The sequence below is a fragment of the Lissotriton helveticus genome, chromosome 3_1 (genome assembly GCF_964261635.1).
Source record: "Lissotriton helveticus chromosome 3_1, aLisHel1.1, whole genome shotgun sequence".
In the NCBI taxonomy this organism is placed as follows: Eukaryota; Metazoa; Chordata; class Amphibia; order Caudata; family Salamandridae; genus Lissotriton; species Lissotriton helveticus.
Genome location: NC_136061.1, coordinates 952112255 through 952126731, shown reverse-complemented (window position 1 = coordinate 952126731; position 14477 = coordinate 952112255). Strand labels below are relative to the sequence as shown.

Here is a 14477-nt window from a genome sequence, read left to right as displayed (position 1 = left end):
GTTCTAATCGCTTTTTGCTGATGAGATTTGAGTTGAATTTATTTCACAGAATGTTGGCAGCCGCCCTTGATTTGAAAAATATTAGTAATTTGGGTCCTTGTGGTTGCGACTCATCGTCTCCACAAAACACCTTACACACTTTGTTATCTTTTGTGGCTACTAGAGCAAGCCTTGGAAAGAATAGATTTTGCCCATTTTGAGTGGTCGCAACTTTCGACAAGTGCATCCAGCTCTCTTCCTTTTACAATTATTGTCCAATTCGTTTTTTTGTTACTCAGTGGCTCTTTTTTTATTTGTAGCAGCCTATCTCAGAAAGACGTTTAATGGTTGATATTTTTATGGTCAGGGCGGGTTGTGGCCATTGGTATGTTTAATATTTGATATATTTTATCATATTGTAGTATGAATTTCTTGCATTTATATTTGCCTTGTATTGTTGTTCTGTATATGTAAATGTTTTTATGGTACGTTCATTATAAATTCATTTTAAACAAATAAAAAATGTCGATGATTACAGTAATAGTAATAGGGTTACAGTAAATTTTAGAGTAAGGGCCATTGTTTAGGTATGAGTTCAAGGAGTCAGATTGAAGTAATTCTCATTGTAATGTTATATACAATTTGGAGGATCCAAAGGCAAGTCAAAGTAATAAACTTGAAAACCTTCTTGTGAATTGTTGACAATTTAAACATTCACAAAGGCGGCTGCCCCAGTTTTTAGTTCTAGCAGACCTAGCGCTGGAGCGCGCATGCGCTCCTCGTTCTGCGAGGCTTATTATGATCGATAACATTGCTGTAGTGGAGTTGAAGCCACACCCATCTTTTTGATTGGCTGACGTCCCGTTTATGCTAAACGCTGGCCTCCGATTGAACATTAGGCTTTTTGGTTACCCCCCTGTCTCCTTCTCGGATGACCCGTCCCGACTGAATGTTTTACTTGTGCGTGACACTGTCCCCTTCATTACTCGGTGTAGGCACTTTGTTTTTTCAGTGCCTCAAAGCGTGATGCACATATAAAGGAGGAGAAAGCTGTGAATGAAGCTGGCGGGTTGACGCTGTGATTAGCTGCGTTTCATTCGGCCGCAAAGCCTCCTTCATTAGTCTGTGCGCCGTTCGTGATGTGTTTTACACAAGGCATGCCGACCTTTCTAAGATGTATAAACTGGTTTCACACGTAGCGCAGACCTCTGTCACTTTGAGGATGTTTTGCTTTCACTTTTGCAGCCGTTCTTTAAAACACATAACAAGAACGGCCGCACAAGTGAAAGCAAATCGAACAGAGCATGTTTTTACGTGTTCTTTCCCACTTTCCTTTCAGTGGCTTAAAGCTGCAGTTCCGTACAGGGCAATTAGGAATTTGTGAATAGGAAGCTTATACCCGCCATTAAGAGGTTGTTAAAGGAGGTCAGGGGTCCTTTTATAAACCGCGAAGTGTCCAGTCGCCCCCTCACCTTCTGGAATGAAGTGTCACCAAGCGGTCACAAGGTTTGAGCAAGGAATGCAAGCTGGGGAGGGTTTCTTTTTTCAGTGTCTTTGCAGTAAATGCTTTCATAGACCATGTTTGACAATAAACATACTCGCGAGCTGTGTTATATTCTCACACTCTCGTATTTGAGTGAACATGTTTTAACGCCACATACATATACTACAAATAGAGGCGACCGTGCATTAACGAAATACTCATTAAAGATGCAACCGTCGTATGAATCGTGCGTCATATACCTTAGTCTTAATCAAACCCAGAAAAAACTAAACGCATCCATGTAGTTTCAAAGTGCTTTATGCAGCAGGTTGACTGACCCTTCTGGAAGAGAATAAAATGGTAACAAAAGAAGATAATACATGGCTGTACAGCTTTGTATGTGTCTTCTAACGCCCACATATGATCAACGAGCGAAAGGAGTCACAAAAGGTGTAGCAAGGCCATGTTTTGTTCTACATGTTTATTGTCTCATATAGACTAAGTGATTTGCCCAGAATCACAGGATGTTGAAAGGAGGCCGGGATTCCTAGATAGTTCCCTAGTTCCAAGGTTGGAAGATCCAGCCGCAACTCCACACCCCCTCTTCACCCTCCTTGCTATTATCTACCCTACTAATGTATTGTAACCTGTACTGCGTTGTTTATAGTCGCCGTGATGTAAGTTTCTTCCATGGTGGATGTGTGGACCAATCCCTCAGTACAACCATGACCTTACTCCTTATTTACCCCTGCCCCTCAAGCTCCCCCACCTCCTTAGCAGTTCTTCCACCTTCTACCACCTATAGGGTACCCAGCTTTCCATTATCACTTTGCAAGATACTTTGCGTGCATGGAGACATTTACACACTTACAGACATTTTGCACAGATGGGGACATCATATAATGTTTGCTCAGGAGCTAAGGAGGTATAAGCCATGGAGTGCGTTTCCGGGTCTTCATTCCAGAACTCTCCTCTGCATTAGGTCATTTTAAAAGCTTTAACTCAGTTAGTGTGTACGTTGCTATTTATCAGACACCTTGTGCACATACTGACTAAATCAATCCAAGCAGCTGTTGTGTCCTTCAGCTATAAGTCATGGCAGTTACCGCCGTGCAAGTTAACTTAAAGCAACAGTTTAACACAGAAAGCACAATCTCGGCTCGCTTCAATTGCAGCACAACCAAGCTTGTGAGCGGAGGGAAATCAAGGGGAACAACAATGTCAAATTAAACGACGCTAGACGTACGGTAATCTTTTCTTCTACTTTCCCAGCTGACTAAAACAAGCATTTGCAATGCAATAGGTCTCGCATTTACGCGAGTTTAAGATATAGGCATTGTAAATGACAATGCCTTTTATTTATGTTTTAAAATCCAAAACAAAGGCATTGTTATTTGCAATGTCAATAGCTCAAACTTGCATAAATGCGAGACCTATTGCATTGCAAATGCTTGTTACATATATATCGAGGTAACCTCTCAGAACCATCTTTGCCAATCCCAGTTGTGATACACAACCCTTTCAAGGAGTTTGTGGGGGTGAAATCACGTCACCTCTCCAAGTTGGGGATTGTGTGACTATAACATGGAAGTACATTTTGGGACATGGACTATCATTAGCGATAGAGCCACTCCACCTCTTTAGTCTTCCAAGCCACAACCACTGATTCAACACATGGGAACACCATGCATGAATAATCTTTGGATCGCATTTTCTTTAATATTAAAATGGATAGATGGTTTGCGATATATGTTCATGAGCATGACTAAATTGTGTCAGTTTTACATGTTTGTATCATATTTTGATCATATGCCATGACTGTAAATGTCACAGTTCTGGGGTCACGGTTTAACTATGGCCCACTGTGGCCCAGATTTACTAACACTTTGCATCAAGTTTGCGTTACTTTTGTAATGCACACCTGAGACAAACTGTTGTGGTGGGATTTAAAATGCAAACAAATTGGGATTTGCGTTGGATTGTAACCCAAAGTACTGTAAAGGTGGGCGCTGCCTCACTATGCATCAAGGGGGCATTCCTTCGGTGATGCATGGGCGTTCTCATGCTACCATCCATGGAGACACAGAATTAATTATAGACAGTGATTTGTGCCAAAATCCTATTCCTCCGTGAAGCAGTTGTAATGAGGAGAAATTATTTATTTACTCGTCCTTTTACTCACTGTGCATGAGTGCTGCATTATACAGCACACATACAAAGTGGGAAACGCCTTTAAGTATAGTATTTTAACTGGAAAGGACCTATTCCTTCCCACCATACAGAAACCCTTGCACTATGACGAAGGGTATGTGTGTTGGCACATGGCAGCCAAAAGTGTGCCAGCATAAGAAGAGAGCAGAACAGAGGCAAATCTTAGTAGATATGGGGTTCTTCTGCTTTCCACCGTTCACACAACTCAGCTCAGAAACTTTACTTGGTGCCTTGCATTGTGTGACTTCTATGTAAATCCAGGCATGCATTCTCTTTCAAAATTGATATTCAGAGTTGACAATCATTTGCACTAGGATACGATCATATGTGTATATTCTGGATAAATAAGTCACACATTTTACTTGGGATAACCATATATACAGTTCATATAAAGGTTAAAAGACCTAAGACTCAATCAGTATTTTTAAGTCTGACTTCACAGCACAGCTGCCTGTCAGACTTATTGTAACCAATACTTTAACATATCCATATGTAGGGCTTTGGCCATGCCTCGCACTAGCATTACCTTCTAACATCATGCTTTTGGTTGTTTTGTGTATCATTCTGCCTCCTATATAGTGAAGTGCATGAGGGATTATTTCACGTCAGTAGTAGACAGAATACTCACACATTAAATTATGTATTACTTAGATGCATTTTATACAGAAAACACTTTTTTCGTTTTGTCTTCTTCCGCTGCAGCAGGTTTGAAAAACAAGCATTGGCCAAGCTAACAGTTCTCACTTCTGGTACCTATAGGTTTTGCTAAAGCTTTCTCTCGATGCTGCACAGTATTGGCTAAAAGCGTTTTTGGCTGATGCTGTGCAGCATAACCAAAATGAATAAAAAAGGAGCAATCATGCCATCGCATCTTTTTATAGACATGCACAAGCGTCACAAAACATACATGTGCCTATAACATGACACAGGCACCATTTGTTTTATTAAACGATTGGAGATGCATTAGTAAATAAAAAAAAAAGACAATGAAGAATTGCAAATGGAAATCTTCCCAAAACCTCTCATATCACACGGTGGGCGTGCGTCTGCTTCACAAGAAGTGCGGATAACACTCTTGCTAACAATGCCCACATTAGCCAGACATCTCAAACTATTAAATAAATTAGACCCATACATGCAAAAAATAAAACCTCCTTGAACCACGATAATTCCACCCTCAACGCTGGGGCCAACCCAAGTCCCACTTGCTTTTAGGTACCTAACAACAATATATACTATCACATTGCCAACAGCTTTTCGATCTAGACATATCTCTCCTCTCTTCTCTCTATCTCTTTCGACTATCCGTGTCTCCTTCTGGGGCACCCTTATGTCATCCCTGTCCCCCCTTTCCTATTCCCCAAACACTCCCACCCCCACCCCCCGGTTCAGCTCAATTAACATCCTTGTAATCAGTAATGTGTTTAGATCTATGATAGGATGATTTAATTTGGTTCTATTCTGAATGAAATGTTGTTCCACAAGTATCTTTCTCATTATGACAGTCTAATACGCCATACTTTTCCCTCCCCCTTATCTTTGTATTCCCCCAAATAACAATAAAATACTTTTGAAATTAAAAAAATCCACTATGAAACTACGAAAGCAACAACACATATCAGCCAAGACCAACTTTCTTTCAAGACAGAAAAAGCATCAGCTTTTATGTGTTGCCTGCACCGCTGTGAAAACAGCAGCGACATTGCATGAAGGCTGACATGCCCTTTCCGCCTTGAAAAAGTCCATCGCTCAAAACACGTGTTGGCATTGAGAGTTTTATAAATGGATAAACTACAATGTCTCACTGTTTTGTAACCTTGCAAGATTGCCTCTCCACCAGCTCATCTTGGAATCCAAGAGGGAGTTCAGTTTGCGGCGGGTGCTTTCTGACTGCTCAACATTGATGTCATTACTCGAGGAAATGCAGGAGAGAGTGTGTGCATCATGCTTGTATGTAGCTGGAAAGAGTTTGAAATACCGTTATTTAATGTCCACATTTAATGAGAAATGTATGCTTGGATCGCTTCCCAGTCCCTGTGACCTAAACTTGAATAATATAATTTTAAGTATTTAATATTCAGCATCTGCAAAAGGAATGCTAGCTACTGGAGCTGTGAGTGACAGCTAATGTAACTAATTATCCAGCACACGGCACTCAGTTTAGTAAATCAGTTTCAGAATGTTGAAAGCCTGACTTGGCCTTGTTGGAATTACAGGCTATGGGGGGCATGGCCTTGAGGGATAATAGTTGAGTCATAATTACTACCAGTACTTGATTTAAGTGGAAGCTAAAAACCTACTTTCTCTTTGGAATATGCCTAATCTGCATTTAACTCAGCGGTAGTACTCACCTGAGAGGTACTCTGAAAAGGCTAACAAGTAGCGTATAGAGCTCCGGGAATACCCACTATTTGCATTATCATCTTAAGGATTTTGGGGGACCCTTTATGGAACAAATGTGAATTTTATTACTCATTTCCTAATAGTTCAAGACCCCATGAAACCCCAAAAAATAATGTGTTAAACTTTAACACAGTCACACAAAAACAGGCGAAATAGGCCTCGCGCTGGACCTTGAAAATCCCTAAGATGACATTGAGTATATAGAGTGAATCAGAGGGAGGGAGGTTTGGAGACAGAAATAGAATAGAGAGAAACTTCACTTTTCCAAGTGGGCTCATTGGAAGGTGGGCCCCCTGGGCAATTGCCCACTTTGTCCATGCCTTATAACATCTCTGACCGCTCCTACATAAACCAATATCTTTAAACGTATGGTTCCCCAGGAACACTAGCATAGCGTCCCAGAGAACATTGTAAACAACTCAAACACACAGTCACAGCACATTGCAAACATGACATACATGTGGGTACCAATGTGCTCACAACAGTACTGCCCAGAAATCCATACCTCAGACTACCTTACTGCATACATATTCTGAACACAGCCCAAATATGCAATTAACTGGCCAGTTAGGCATCCAGCAGCATCTCCTACATTCCGCGACTATACATTTGCTGTGCAATGGGTGGCGTTACCAACCAAGGAATTACGTAAGCATTTTGGGACTGCACTTTGGCCTTAAAAACAACCAAAAAGTCTTACAACTGACTGCACTACTCCATAAAACTGAATTAGACGCCTGTCTGCCGTACAAATGTTTTGAAAGCCATACCTTAGAATACAGAAACACACTGCATTGCCTTACTAATGACAGATTGTGCACAATAAAATTAACATTAACACACACACACATACCCACAGATAAATGCACACAATAAAATGGCAGGCAGTTTTTATGTACTTATTGTGCATTGACAGACTGAGTGGCATCTATATGAGCCCCTTATGCCGCAGAAGCGTCACTTTTTGTGACACTCCAGCAGCGCAAACTAAAAAATCATATTTATAAGCTCACGCAAAGCCACTTTGCATGGCTTTGAAAGGCCTCATAGATATGGAGTTAGGCAAGGCAGCGCAAATTGCTGTCTTAATCTGGGCTAGGAAGGCGTCCCATGGGCGTTGGAGTGGGTGTTCCAACGCAATACCAATGGATCTTGATCCTTCCCCAGATTTACAAAACCATGTAAACCTGGGGATGCGCCCGAACTTACACCTCCCCAGGGGAGGCACAACAAGGAGTAATAACGTTATTTATACTTGTTTTTTCCTTTTTGCATGAGGAAAAAGCCTCCCTGGATTGTTTTTTGCAAGAAAGGTGCCCCTTCCAGCACAAAAACAATCCTACCGGCAACACAGACACCCTTGCACCATGGTGCAAGCATGGTGCAAGGGTGCCTGCCTTGGTGCTAGGCTGCCAAAATGGTGCCAGTGCTGGGAGAAAGGACTAGAATGCACCATATTAGATAACTACAGTGCATTCCCGCCCTTTCACTTTGACATTGGGCAGCTCAGCAAGGTGACTTACTGTGCATCCCTACGCCAAAACTCCATTAATGAGGCCCTGAGTTTCTGCATCTAAATCACGAGTGTGTCCAAGGAACACTTGTGCTTGCTTGAATCTATTTAAAAATAGTATAGAGTTGCCCAGGATCATAATTACATTACGTGCAAGACAGATAGCATGCTATATTCTGCAACACTTTAGCAGCATTTTTGAAAACTTGAAACACATTGGGAAATTATACATTTTGAGCTTGTTAGAAGCCAGTAATTGCTGTAACACCAAACTCTCATTTAGATCCTGCCAGAGGAACTGCCTCTTTCCACGGCCGGGTCGGACTGGTCAGTAGTGAAGTCTGGCAGTTCCTGACAAGACTGTGTTTGGGCCGTTTTAGTTTTTTTGCCATTTGTGGGCCATTTGGTGGTGTGGCTGGCTTGTTTTTACAGTTTATTGTCTAATATTACCACAAACATTGCCTGGAACAAGGACACTGCTTGTAGTTTTCCTTACCTTGTAAACACTTATACAGTGTGTCTTCACAATTTCAAAGCTGTCCAGTTTCCAGAATGTGGACCACTTTTTTTTTTTAGCTATCTGGGGCCATATTATGCATTGTGATTGTTTGCGCCCGGCGCACGTTTTAAAAGGTGCGACTGGCGCAAACAATCACAATGCGCCCTATTATATGTGCTGCCCCCAGGGCAGCCGTGAACTTACACGGAGCAGCCGCTCCATGTTTTCACAGTGCAGACGACACTCGCCTACACTTTCAAAGGGGATTAGAGATCCCCTTGCTGGTGGGTACAGTCAGTGACTGCACCCTCCTGCAAGGGGATGTCTCGGGGATCCATGGGACCTCCTCTACCCCTGCAGAGGGCTGCTCTCAGGAGGCGCACTGACAGTGCGCAACCTTTTAAATGGCGCACTGTCAGTGCGCCCCCTGAGGGCTTCTTTGCCTCTGCGTCTGCATCTGCAATAAGGCGCGGGTGCAGTCAAAGGAATTCCCTCATTTGCATAGAGCACACCCCTATGCAAATGAGGGAACACCCTCTGAAGGTAGCGCTGGTGCTTTAAGTGCGCCAGCGCTATCGGTATTATAGAAGGGGACGCAGAGCGTCAGCGCCCTGGGGGCGCGCAAAGCAGGAGCAAATGCATGTTGCGCTCCCTTGGGCACTTATTGTTATACGGTCCCAGATTGGCTAGTGTGGGCCACTTTTATTTTGGCGCCCAAGACTATTTTCTGTGCCATTCTATCACTGACCACAAGCCTCTTGTATGAAACCGCAGTTTTACCTTAATTACTATGAACCTCAGGCCATGGCAGGAGAATGGAGTTGTGGACCTCTAACATGATGGCACAAGCACCTCATGCTGTTATCAATGGTTCTACCATTTTGACCTACAGTGCCACCTCATGGAACGCAGAGATGGAAAATACCCCATCAGAGCTGCCTGCACAAGGAATATTGCTTGCACCCATGGATCTTTTGGCCTCATGTGCAAGCATTGCAGGATGTGTGGAGTTACTATCAGGATTCCCCTAGCCTTGGGAGGGAGATTCAGAGTTTCAGCAGGCCCTCCCACCACCCCACCTCCAGAATTCCTCACCACATGGGGGTGTCATTATCATAGTACCGCCGCCCTGTACTGACAGGGCAAGGGTTGGAAAGGACAGAGCCAGGAATTCTGCTATCCAATCAGCAGGATGCCTGGCTCTGCCCCTGCACTCTAATTGGTGGCCCAAGTGTGGGTGGAAGGAGTATAGCGAATACAAGCTATGCTTCCCTTCTCTAAAGCTGAAGACCCAAGACACCACTTCGTTTTCAGTTGCCCCCGTTTACACAGTCGATACATAATATACCTGGAGGTAATGTTTTTATGTGCTGTTCTTAGAGCTGGTACAAACTGATACCAGTACCGTTCTCTTGAAAGAGTACCATAGTTATGACATATTAGTTTCAGCCTCATATTACAAAACCTCCTTCTCTGTTTATTTACATCGCCTTCCTGCGGTTCTCCTGACAGGCTCTAAGGACTAGATAAACGCAGCAGGAGGCAAAGCTGGTTTCCACTTTCTGCAGCCTCCGCTGACAAGATACTGGTACTTCCCAGAGGAGGAGGCACTCTGACAACAAACTGCAGACTACGCGATTATCTAATTCTATGCTCTGATGGGTGAAAAGTGTCTGCTTGGTTTTGTAACAATAATCATTGCTTTGGGTTTGTGCGTGATAAACTAGATATAACCATGGCACAAGTCCTCAAAAAAGAAGTGGGGGTACTAACCAAGTTAGGCAGTATGCAAGTGACATCACCGTGTGTGACATTGCACGTGGCCTCACAGGAAGTGGCATCACGACCCATGACGTGACAAGAAGTGACATCAGATCTTAATACCTCGCACATATGTTTAAGAGGTCTATTATGAGTACATGTGAGCAGATTACAATATTTAACAAATTAGATTTTGCATGAGGAATATGCCAAAAAGTAACACTACCCTGATGCGAAATCTGCGTTTTAACTTAAGACCTTTCACAAAGAAATTGGCAACAAGGAGAGACATGGCAGTAAATCTGTTCTGCTTAATTGGTTGCAAAGTCTTCATTTTAAAAATATCTTATGTGGTAATGGCACCTTCTGCAAAGCCCTTTTTGTGACCTGTAAATCTCAGTATAAAAAAACAAGTTTATTTGGACAATTGTCCAAAAAACATTCTAAAAACACATTAAACAATTAAAATCGATAAGTAGGCCCTATCTTGGCCGCACAACAACCCCCTCTCTCTGCATTTCATCATTAAAACTCTGTTTAACAGACCGTAAAAAACAAGCAAATCCTACTGCCAAATCTAAATATCACATTTCTGATAACAGCGCCACAGCTTTCCTCCTATTAAAAACTGAATTTGGTTAGAGAGATTAAAAAAACGAAGTCCATAATATATGCAGTAGGGAGCATTTTACATTCAAGAAGCAGTGCCAGAGATCACTGTTAACTTGAACCTTGGCCCAGCATGGGTGGGATGAGAGGATTGGATTACATCCCACTCTAGCCCTTAAACTTTCATTTCACAGGCCAGGGTCAGGAAACTGTATCAGGTATGGGAAGACGATGTCCTGGCCTAGAGTAGAAATCAAGAAACTGATAGATGGTTTCTTACTCAAATAGGTCAGGTCATTATCCTCATTCACCAATACTGCAGACTCTTTCAGTGCTTGTTTGCCTGGGAAGGGGGACCAGGATGTAATTGTACCACTATCTAAATGGAGGTTCTTGGTGACGGTCAGTCTGATTCTTACTTCCTTTGCCCCCCTTCATTCACTACCTTGAATCTCATCCTAGCAGAGTTTAGATACTTTAGGCACTTCATCACCCTCCGAGAGGCTTTTAAAATATCTTAGGGTCAGAGTGAAGGCCAGCAATCCAGGAGACCAGATTGAACCATGGTGCCTGGAGGGAGTGATAGAAGCCTTCTAAGAACTGCCCCTTCAAATCATTCCCATTCATAGGCAGGATCAAGGGAACAAATCTATCCTCCATACACAGCCAGCAAAGGTATCTTCGCTTCTAAAGCCCTTAGTGGAGGAATATAGGATACCCCCCCCAAATTTACTCTTGAATCTAGACAGGCAAATGGTGACAGTGCCTTCTGCTTAGTACAGTCTCAATGCATGTCCCAGTTCAGATTCCTCCTAAAAGTCAACGCCAAGTATTTATATTGGTCGACTTGCTCCCCCTCCCATGTATCTAGGTACATTATCTAGGTATCAGGTAAACCTTTTTACTTTTTTTTCCAAAAATCTGAATCTCGGTCTTCTCCAGATTAATATGAGGGTGGTTCTGCTTACTATAAATTCCTAGGGCGTTTAATTTCCTCTGCAGACCAATTGTGGCACAGTCAAATAATACCAGATAGTCTGCATAATGCAGACAATCAATGTGCTGTTTCCCAACTTTGGGGGAGAAAGACTTGGATTGGGAAATAAAGGTGGGGAGGTCAGCTAGAATTAGACTGAAGAGCAAGGATGCTAAGACATACTCATACCGAAGGCCACTTCCTTTGGGGATTCTTTGAGATAATTGGCCCTATTAATCCAACTCCACCTGAGCCCAGTTATCAGAGTGCAAGGATTGTAGTACACTAAGGAGGTTTGAAGGGAGCTCCCATGCGGCAAGTTATCTCCATAAGAAGTAAATCTCAGGGAATAATAATAATGGTAAAATAACTCTGGTGATTTAACACAGTTGCCAGAGAGCTCTCTGTTTTGTCTAGTCCTAGCGTTAACTCAAAGTAGCATAGAGGATTAATGTGTCTATTGCAAAGCAAATCATGTAACATGTGGATGACAATTTTTAATTTTATGTTGATTGGCATGTGGGTTACTGCTTTTATCACAGAGATACTTTTGTTCCTTGCAGTGCATAAACTGTAATCCTTCTAATTTAGCACAGTGATCTGTGCAGGACGATATGTGACTCCTACACCTTTAATCCTCACTTTCAAATGTAACACCTTGTACATTAATTTACACACCTGTATGATGTATTGTCAATGTATAATGTCAAAGTGTGATGTAAAGCATTCTGATACCCTGCATTCAGATAAGTAGTGCTATAAAAAAAATTAAACAAAATAGTGGTATTTAAATGATTATTTGTGTAAATATTGGAATAACCCAACACAACTGACATTCTTACAGTGCATGCATATCTCTTACATACAGGGACTGAACAAAGTCAAAAGCATGCCTCTCTCAAGTACTTGTGAAGTGATAATAAGCGGTGTGCCTGGTTCTGCTGAATTGCATTTGCATCTATGTATGAGGCTCCAGATAGCTCTCACTCATGATGATCGATAAAAAGAAGGCCTTATGCCCCCTTAAATTTGGCCTTTGTTATGGACTCAGCTAGAATGTGATAAGCCTCCTCATCGCCTGCACGTTGCTGCACAGTCCTAAAGCAGACAACATGCAGATGCTGTTGAATGCATTCCGGAGTCTTAAAATTACACCTGTGGAAATGATGGGTGGATGCTATCTACAGGCATGTACCCCCGACTCGTGCCCATGGACGTCAATTCATCAAAATGCCAGGGGGAGTGGAAGTGATATCACATGAATGTTGACCTGATGACATCACAGGAAATAACATTCCCTGCCCTTTTACCCACCCTCAAGATGTCACAGGAAGTGACATCACACAAACGTTGACTTGGTGACATCACAGGAAGTGACATCACTGCCCTTTGAACCCCCATGAAATCAAAGGAAGCTATATTGCATGAACTTTGACTTCATGCTATCACAGGAAGTGATGCATCTAACCTTTGGTTACTTACATCACACACAGAGACTGGAAAATCTTTACAGATAAAAAAGAAGTACCCTATAAACAGAAATACTTCAAATCCTATTTAAAATGCAGCTGCATACATTGTTTCAGGTAGTATCTTCAGAAATACAATTAAGATAATGTAGCATTAAGAACCTATAAAATAATGTACAGCAATGGAGAATGCACTAGTCAAGTTAAAATCAGTCATTATCAATATCAAATGACATAAAATGGGAAGGTTGATGTGCCTATAATGTTCAAAACAAGTTCACTTTATCATTTGTGTTAGAAACTAAGAGTACCAGGTAATTAAATATATGCCTTGGGACGTAGATAACAGTGCTATTTAATGCTGGCCACGTTCTCCCAGCAAGCTTCCTTTCCATGACCTGGTATACATACTTCTAAACCTGTGGAGCCATTAAACCTTTCCTGGTATACAATCCATAATTTCTTCTACAGAAAACATGCACATCCCTGGTACTGTGTTGATCCGTATCTGCATTTGCAATTTAAAGAGTTTTAAGAAAATATGGGCAGATTTTATTCACATGGACAAAAATACTGTCTGTCATGTTGATACTGCATTACTGATAACAAACGATACTGCTACCAAGGTTCATTGAAAAGAGGAAGGTGCTGACTGGGCAGATAGAAAGAGGCCAGCAGTTCACATGTCCCCATCTAGAATTGTATTTGCGGGTGTGAGCAGCAGCTGGTTCTAGTGATGAATGGGGCATCCTCCTATGTAGAGACTGACTTGAGGGTAAGTTGATGCTCAGCTAATATGAAATCTAGAATAGACTGACAGTGCCACAGATACAATATACAGATCTCTGAATATGATACTGGATGGTACAAAGAATAATTGATGTACTGATAATTGCCAGTCTTGATGAGAACCCAATTAGGTGGACAGCAAGTGCTTGGCTACAGAAAATCAAGGTGGCTAATGGTGCTTTGTAATACTGTTTACATATTCTACAAATGCAAACTGATGTGATGAGGCTGCATATCCACTGTGACAGAAAGAAACTAAATGGACATCAAGTTGATGCTTTGCCAATAGTGCTTAGAAGCATGGTGGCTGCTCTCTTTTTGCCCCTCCGTAGGTTAGTGACTAATGTGATCACTGGCACATATCTCCAGGTAGCAGAGGCCACATGGGGAATAGAGACTGAATGAGACGTAACTGTTGTTAGCTGGCCGTGAAGAGGAGGCAGACCCTGCTTTGCCGCGTGGTAGATGCCATCCTCCTGTCCCTGAAGAGGATACTTTCTTCTGTGATCACTGGCTGATGTTTTTGAACAGCAAATGGGTCAAGGTGAAAAAAGATTGACTGGGGCAGCAGTTGCTGGCCTGGTTATATTGAGGAGGTGGATATGCAGCATGGTAACGGATGTCTGTGTGCCCCTGCATAAGTTACTGACTTCTGAGATCATTGGTGGCTATCTTCAGGGGCCATACACCTCAAGGTGGGAAGAAGAGACTGACTGGGAAATCTTGCCATCAGGAGACGGCAGATACTGCTTGGCAGGGTGATAGTTTCTGTCTTCTTGACCCTG

The 14477-nt window shown here is 42.3% G+C and overlaps 1 protein-coding gene across 1 annotated transcript in view; it reads left to right on the top strand.

Moving 5' to 3' along the window:
* RAMP1 (receptor activity modifying protein 1) overlaps positions 1-14477 on the top strand; it is a 573742-nt gene that overhangs the window by 480235 nt on the left and 79030 nt on the right. The window lies entirely within an intron of this gene.